Below are 8639 nucleotides of genomic sequence, written 5' to 3' on the forward strand. Positions count from 1 at the left end.
TTTTAGCATACTGAAATACTCTATCACCAAACTGCTACAAAAAGTGCAAGAGTTAAAAGTTGTTCTTGCCTACGATATTATAGAGTTTAATTTGTTGGGTAACTATTTAACTGACACTGTTGTTTTGGTGTTTGATGAAACTACAGCATATATACGACTGGAGAATTTTCATGGCCATGTCATGAAACAAATAGCCAAGACAGTTTTAACATAAAAGGTGGAATAATTGAGACAGTGGTAAAAAAGATTGAAATCTTAAACCTTGCTGAAAAGGTGTTCTGAAAGCTTTTGATTTTGCACTCATCGTGAAAAATATGCAAAAAGCCATATTTCAAAATATCACAACAATTTATACCTGAGGAGGAAAGTGGGTTAAACAGTGAGGGAAGAATGGGTGAAAATGGAGAAGGGGAAACTTATGACTGAGTGGTACTTCAGTAATGTATCTCTCTTTTCAGCAATACTTGACAGATTAAAACCGAAAGAACTATGGATGCTGGAAATCAAATAAAAACAGAAATGGCTGAAAAAGCTCAGTGGGTCTGGCAGCATCTGTGATCCTTCCTCAATGGATCCGAAATGTTAACTCTGATTTCTGTCCACAGATGCTATCAGATCTGTTCAGCTTTTTCAGCCATTTCTGTTTTTGTTTCGACAGATCTGTTGTGTTAGGAACATGCAGCAAATGCAGGCCATTTTCTCCCTCAAGCCTGTTCCAGCATTTTGGCTGATCTGCAGCTGAACTTCTACCTTTGCCCCATTCAGCTCCTATGCTGCTGAACCCTCATGTGTGTCTTTCTTACCTCGAGACTGAACAACTACAATGCAGTCCTGGCCAGCCTCCCATGTCCTTCCTTTTGTAATTCTGAAATAATTTCAAAGCTCTGCTGCCCATATTTGAACTTGACGAAAATCCATTCAACTGTTCCTGTGTTCATAGACCTCCAGTGGTTGACAGTTAGCAAACACCTCATTTCAAAGGTCTCATCCTGCTTTATAAATTACTTCATAAAGTAGCCCCTTGTTACCTCTGTACTCCTCTCCAGTCCGACAATGTTCTTCTAATTCTGGCCTCTTGAGCATCCCTAATTTTAATTGCGCCACCATCAGCAGTGGTGCCTTCAGCTGCTTGGGCCCTAAATACCAGAATTCCTTCCCTAAACTTCTCCATCTCTCGATTTTTCTCTCCTCTTCAAAGCTGTTGCAGGAGGTGGACACTGTCCAATAGAAGACAGAGTTGGGATAAGAGGGAGGTGGGCATTTTTAGTTGGGCAACCTGTAACCAGTGGAGCACTACAGGTATCAGTGCTGGGACCACAACTATTTATCATATATACTCATGATATGGATGAGGAAAGTGAATGTACTATAGCTGAGTTTGCGGATGACATGAACTGAGGTAGGAAGGCAATCAGTGAGGATAACACAAAGAGTCTGCAGAGAATATTTACAGATTAAGAGAGTGGGCAAAAACTTGGCACATGGAATACAATATGGGAAAATGTGAGGTTATGCACTTTGGCATGAAGAATGGGAAGCTGAATATTATTAAACTTAGAGAAAGATTACAGAAAACTACAGCAGAAGTCACAAAAAACTCGGAGACAAGTTCAACAAGTAATAGGGACAACAAAAAATATTTGGGTCTTCATTTCAAAAGGAATAAAACATAGAACCAGGGAAGTCTTGCTAAAAGTAGACAAGGCGCTAGTTAGGAGAAAGTGAGGACTGCAGATGCTGGAGAATCAGGGTCGAAAACGGTGGCACTGGAAAAACACAGCAGTTCAGCCAGCATCCGAGGAGCGGGAGAGTCAATAATTCAGGCATAAGCCCTTCATCAGGCACTGATTAGGCCACAGCTGGAATATTGTAAACAGCTTTGGTCCACTGGTTGGGCCTTTGAAGAATGAGAGGGAACCTTATTGAAACATATTCGATTTTTAGATTATTTAACAGGATGCAGAAAGATTATTTCCCTTGTGGGAGGGTCTAGTACCAGAGGGCAGAATATTAAAATGAAAGCTCACCTCTTTAAGAGGGAGATGAGGATGAATTTTTTCTCTCAGAGGATAGTGAATCTATTGAATTCTGGATCACAGAGGGCTGTCTAAGTTGGATCACTAAGTAATATCAAGGCTGAGATAGGTAACATCTTCAGTCCAAAGATGTACAAATTCGGTGGTTGCTAAATTGTCCATTGTATCCAGGGATATGTAGACAAGATGGATTAGCCATGGGAAATGCAGGATTATAGGGATAAGGTAAGGGTATGGGTGTGCGTGGGATGCTCCTCAGAGGGTCAGTGTGGACTCAATGGGCCAAATGGCCTGCTTCCACACTGTAGCGAATTCATGATTGTCAGAGCAGCTCCAATCTCATTGAATAGTAGAGGAGACTTGATCGGCTGAATGGTCTAGTTCTGCTTTATGGCTAACAGTATTATTGTTTTTGAAGCCTTGAAAAATTGCACCAAGAACAGGGTTTGATTTGTATGCCAGGTATAAAAGTGAACGACCAGTATGGGAGTTCAGCATTTTTGCTGTTTGCCTCTCAGCATCCTCTCTGTGTAGTTGTGTCTTAAATTTCTGTGCATTTTTGCTTGCTTGATCCTTTGTACCCAGTTTACTGAAAAGGTACTGGCAAGTAAAATATCCTTTTGTGGCGTGAAAATTTGAGGCTGATGACTGGTGTACAATGTTGTAGCTGTAAATAAAACAGTGGAGGATTGGCTCTGTCGAGGTATAAGCTATGTATTTGCAAAGCATTATTTCTGAGGCTGAATAAAATGGGGGTCATCATGTTTACAAATTCTAACCAATCTGCTGATCACCCCACCCTTATTTTCCATCCACTTTTGGGATGTTGCTTGCTAAGCCTGCATTTATTGCCTACCCCTAATTTCCAGAGGGCAGTTAACAGTCAACCACATTGCTGTGGGTATGGAGCAACATGTCGGCCAGACCAGATGAGGCTGACAGATTTCCTTCCCTAAAGGACATTAGGTAACCAAATGGGTTTTTCCTGACAGTCAGAAATGGATTCATGGTCATCATTGGACTCTTAATTCCAGATATTTATTGAATTCAAATTCCACCTCTGCCATGGTGGGATTTGAATTCAATAAATATCTGCCACAGAAATAAACTGTTGTTCTCTTTTAGAACTTGGAGCAAGAATTGGCTTTATAAAGGAATGAGGAGAAAGTGAGGACTGCAGATGCTGGAGATCAGAGCTGAAAATGTGTTGCTGGAAAAGCATAGCAGGTCAGGCAGCATCCAGGGAACAGGAGAATCGACGTTTCGGGCACAAGCCCTTCTTCAGGAAGGAATGACATGGGTTATATTTCTTTCCAGGAAAAAAGGACAGGGTCACAACTAAAAGATTTTTTTTACTGTTTACATTGTGTGCATCTGAACTTGGTCAAATGCAATGAATGCATGTGTAACTGCAGATGATATTCTTTCCTCACAGCGGAAACAACGTCTTCGCAACTCCATCTCCCCTTAATATACCATTTGCCCATGCACTGCACATTGAAATTAGCAGACCATTTTCAACAACAAAGAAAATTTGGAGGGATTTTACTTACATAGCATACCTTCAGTGTCTGAATCAAACTAACTCATGCTCTCCTCAAGTATTCATACCTTATAAAACAAAGTAATTTCATATTCTTTCAGAAATTCATTTGCCTTAATGCTACCAATTTTGAATGCAAAATGCTAGGATCCTTATTTCAACAAGAACAGTAACAAATACTAACTTACTTTGACTGCTGAAGTTATTTAAAAAAAATTCACTGTGCCTTTTATGTATACAGCTGTTTGTTGAAGGTCCTTGATTACAAGCCTGCACAGGAAGTTTCTTGCATAAATTAGCAGACTGCAATATACCCTGTATTTTATTTGAATCATTAAATCAGTTACATACCTTTTGAATGCAGCACAATTGTTCCTTCGGACAGGTTTAATCTGAATTGGGAATTTGCCTGAACCATTATACCATCGAGCTGAGTAAACAGAAAGACATCTTCTGTCACTGCGAAAATCATAATCCTTGGGTTTACATTGTTGGAAACTGAAATATGAACATCCTGTTACTGAACTCATGATATTTTTGTTTCACAGACGCTTTTTTGTCAGCTGTGGTTCAGTTGGCAGCACTTAAGACAGAGTCAGAAGATTATGTGTTCAAACCTCACTCCAGGAATTAAGCATAAGAAGCATGGCTAACACCCTAATGTTTACTGAGGGACTTTACCTGAGGTGCTGCCTTATGGAGAGACCCTGAACACTCAAGTTGATTAAAAAGCAGCACTCTGAAAACTAATGTTTTCAAATAAACCCAGTGACCTATAACTTGGTGTTGTGTGATTTTTGACTTTGTCCAACCCAGTCCAACACAGACCCCTCCACATCATGATTAAAAAAAATCACATGGCACATTTTCCACAAGTGTTCTGAGCCAACTTTATCTCACAGTCAATATCCCCAAAAACAAATAATCTGGACATTATAAACTGGAATGCTGACTTTGGTGATCCTACCTCTCCTCATCTCCTCTTGAAAGGAAATCACTTTGTCATTTTCCTGCCAATCTTTGATTCCAATTTTTCCAGGACAGGAGAGGTCCGTGATCATCCTAACCGACCCCAATTAAGTATTATTACTGTAATGATTTGTGCTTTTCCCGACATGATCAAAACCTCATGAAAATTGTCATGGTTGTGGGTTTGTTCGCCAAGTTGGGAAGCTTATTTGCAGATGCTTCATCCTTTGTCTAGGTGACATCTTTAGTACTTTGGAGCCTCCTGTGAAGTGCTGCTGTACTGTGTCTTCTGGAATTCATTTGGTTCAATTTCTCTGTTTCCGATTGCTGGTTTTGGTTGTTCGTTGTAGTTGGGTCTCGGTCAATGTGCTTGTTGATGGAGTCTGTGGCCTGAGTGCCATGTTTGAGAAATTTGTGCAGATTCTGCATGGAACCCTGTAAATTATGTTAGTCTTGCACACGATGGGTATAGGATTTTTTGTCCTGGTGAATTGTTTGAGTGTGACTGTCGGTTTATGGGCTGTCATGAACCTGAGTGATCGGAGAAGTGTGTCTGTCAGTTCTGAGACTTTTTTTATATAAGATAGTGTGGCTCGTGAGTTTGGTCGTGGCATGTCCTCATCGCGTTGTTTGTCTGTTAGGCATCTGTGGATGAAGTTGCGGATATATCCATTCTTGATGAATACTTTGTGGAGGTGTTCTTCTTCCTTTCATAGGTCGGGAGCGCTGCCGTGTGTTGTAGCCCTTTTGAACAGTGTCCTCATGCAGCTTCTCTTGTGTGTGTTTGGGTGGTTGCTGTTGTAATTCAGGACCAGCTCTGACCACTCGGATTCGTGACAGCCCATAATCTGACAGTCACACTCAGACAACTACTCACCAGGACAAAAGACCCTGTACCCATCATGTGCAAGACTAATGTAATTTACAGGATTCCATACAAAGACTGCAGAAAACATTATAAAGGGCAAACAGGCAGACAACTAGCAATCCGCATCCACGAACACCAACTAGCCACTAAATGCCATGAACAGCTGTCCCTCGTAGCCATACTCACAGATGACAAGGACCACAAACTTGACTGGGCCAACACAACAATCACAGAACAAGCTAAACATTAGACAGCCAGAGAATTTCTGGAAGCATGGCACTCAGCCACGGACTCCACCAACAGCACATTGACCGAGTCCCAATAATACCAGATACTACAATGAACAACTGGAACTGGCAACCAGAAGCAGCAGAAATGGAACCAAATAAATTCCAGAAGAGACAGTACAGCAACGCTTCACAGGAGGCTCCAAAGCACTAAAGATGCTAGACAGGGGACAAAACATCTGCAAATCAACTTCACAGTTCAGCGAACAAACCCAAAACCATGACAACCGGCACCTGAGCTGCAAATCTTTACGGAAACCTTCAGCCTCATAAAAATTCTCCTGGATGTTCTTCAGAAACAGTTACTGCTCTGAATTGAATTGAATTGAACTTATTGTCATGTGTACCGAGGCACAGTGAAAAGCTTTGTCTTGCGAGCAATACATAGTTAGGTACATAGATGGTAAACAGCGGCAAAAACAAAAACACAGGTGCAGGCAAATATTAAGAGTTTGTGAGCCCATTCAGTATTCTAACAATAGTAGGGGAGAAACTGTTTTGAAACTGGCTGGTCCATGTGTTCAGGCTTCTGTACCTTCTCTTCAATGATAGAGGTTGCCAGGGTGGGATGGATCTTTGAGAATGCTGGCAGCCTTTCCTTGACAGCGGGCCTGGTAAATGGATTCTATAGATGGGAGGTTGGCCTTTGTGATTGTCCGGGCCAATCTCTGTAACCATCTCCGATCTTGAATGGTACTGTTGCGATACCAAGTCGTGATACATCCAGACAGAATGCTCTCGATGGCACACCTATAAAAGTTGACAAAGGTATTGCTGTCATGCCAAATTTCCTCAGCTGCCTGAGGAAGAAGAGATGTTGTTGGGCCTTTGTAACCAGTGTGTCCACATGAAGAGTTCAAGAAAGCTTATTGTAGATGACCACTCTCAGGAGCTTGACACTCTCCACTTGTTCCACCTCTGTGCTGTTGATGTGTAGGGGGACATGAGTAACATCCCGCCGAAAGTCAATAATGAGTTCCTTGGTTTTGCCGGCATTGAGAGCTAGGTTGTTCTCAGTGCACCATTTTTCCAGGTCTTCCACCTCCCGTCTGTAGTCTGTTCGTTGCCATCGGAGATTTGATCGACAATGGTGGTGTCATCAGTGAACTTGTAAATGGCATTAGTCTGATATAGGGCGACGCAGTCATGGATATACAGTGAGTACAGTAGGGGGCTGAGTATGCACCCCTGGGGGGGGGTCCAGTGTTGAGTATGAGTGAGGATGAAATATTATCCCCAATCTTCATTGATTGTGGCCAGTGGGTCAGGAAACTGAGGATCCAGTTGCAGAAGAGAGGTTTAATCTGAGATCACTAAGTTTAGTAATCAGTCTCAAAGGGATAGTAGTGTTAAATGCCGAACTGTAGTCAATGAGTAGGATTCTTACATTGCTGTTCTTGGTGTCAAGATGCTGTAGGGAGGAGTGAAGGACAAGTGATATGGCATCTGACTTGGATCTGTTGGTCCAATAGGCAAATTGGAGCGGGTCAAGAGTAGTAGGGAGGCTGGAGTTGATTAATGCCATGACCAGATTTTCAAAGCACTTCATGATCACTGAAGTTAGGGCCACTGGGCGGTAGTCATTGAGCCATGCTGCATGAGCCTTCTTAGGCACAGGGATGATGTTAGCCCTCTTGAAACAGGCAGGGACACTGGCCTGCTGCAAGGAGAGGTGTAAGATGTCTGAGGAGACCTCTGCCAGTTGATCTGCGCATGCTCTGAGTGCATGGCCTTGTGCTCCCTGTGGTCCCATCGCTTTCCTTGGATTCACACGAAGGAAAATTGACCTGACCTCTGATGCAGTGACTGTTGGGATAGGTTCGTAAGGACTTGTCAGAATAGATGTTACCTCACTGCTAAAATTCAGCTCAAAGTGAGCATAGAAGGTGTTGAGACGATCTGGGAGGGATGTGTCATCATCTGCTATCTAGGACTGCCTCTTTTTAGAACCTGTGCAGATTACTACCTAAATAGAGTCAAGCTAGGTAAAGGGGCAGTACAAAGAGTTCTGGGTGTTCTTGTACACCAATCAATGAAGGCCAGCATGCACAGCAGGTCGTGAAGAAAGCTAATAGCATGCTGGCCTTCATAACAAGAGGGATTGAGTATAGAAGCAAAGAGGTTCTTCTGCAGCTGTACAGGGCCCTGGTGAGACCGCACTTGGAATATTATGTGCAGTTCTGGTCTCCAAATTTGAGGAGAGACATTCTGGCTATTGAGGGAGTGCATTTCGGCTGATGGGTGAGTGCCGAACCAGAGGACACAGCTTAAAAATACGGGGTAGACCATTTAGGACAGAGATGAGGAGAAACTTCTTCACCCAGAGAGTGTGTGGAATGCTCTGCCCCAGAAGGCAGTGGAGGCCCAGTCTCTGGATTAATTTAAGAAAGAGTTGGATAGAGCTCTCAAGGCTAGTGGAATCAAGAGTTATGGAGATAAGGCAGGAACAGGATGCTGATTGAGGATGATCAGCCATGATCATAATGAATGGTGGTGCAGGCTCGAAGGGCAGAATGGCCTACTTTTGCACCTATTGTCTATTGTCTGTGATGTCATTCAGTCCTTGCGAAAGTCACCGCGTATCTGTCTGAGTCTCTAGTTTGGATCAGTATTGGTCCTTGGCTGACTTAATGGCTCTGTGAAAGTCATACTTGGATTCCTTATATTTGAGTGGGTCTCCTAACCTCGAGGCCTCATGCCTGGTTTTTGCAGGTTCTGTATGTCCTGATTCATCCAGGATTTCCTGTTGGGGAACAACTGGATTGATTTCCTCGGTATGCAGTTCTCCACACACTTACTGATAAAGTCTGTGATGGTGGTGGGTTACTTGTCCAAAGAACCTGTGGACTATTTGAACATGGCCCAATCAGCCGATTCTAGACAGCACCCGAATTGATCCTCTGCCTCCTCCGACCAGCACTGGACCTGTATCTGTG

The sequence above is a fragment of the Chiloscyllium plagiosum genome, chromosome 42 (genome assembly GCF_004010195.1).
Source record: "Chiloscyllium plagiosum isolate BGI_BamShark_2017 chromosome 42, ASM401019v2, whole genome shotgun sequence".
NCBI lineage: Eukaryota > Metazoa > Chordata > Chondrichthyes > Orectolobiformes > Hemiscylliidae > Chiloscyllium > Chiloscyllium plagiosum.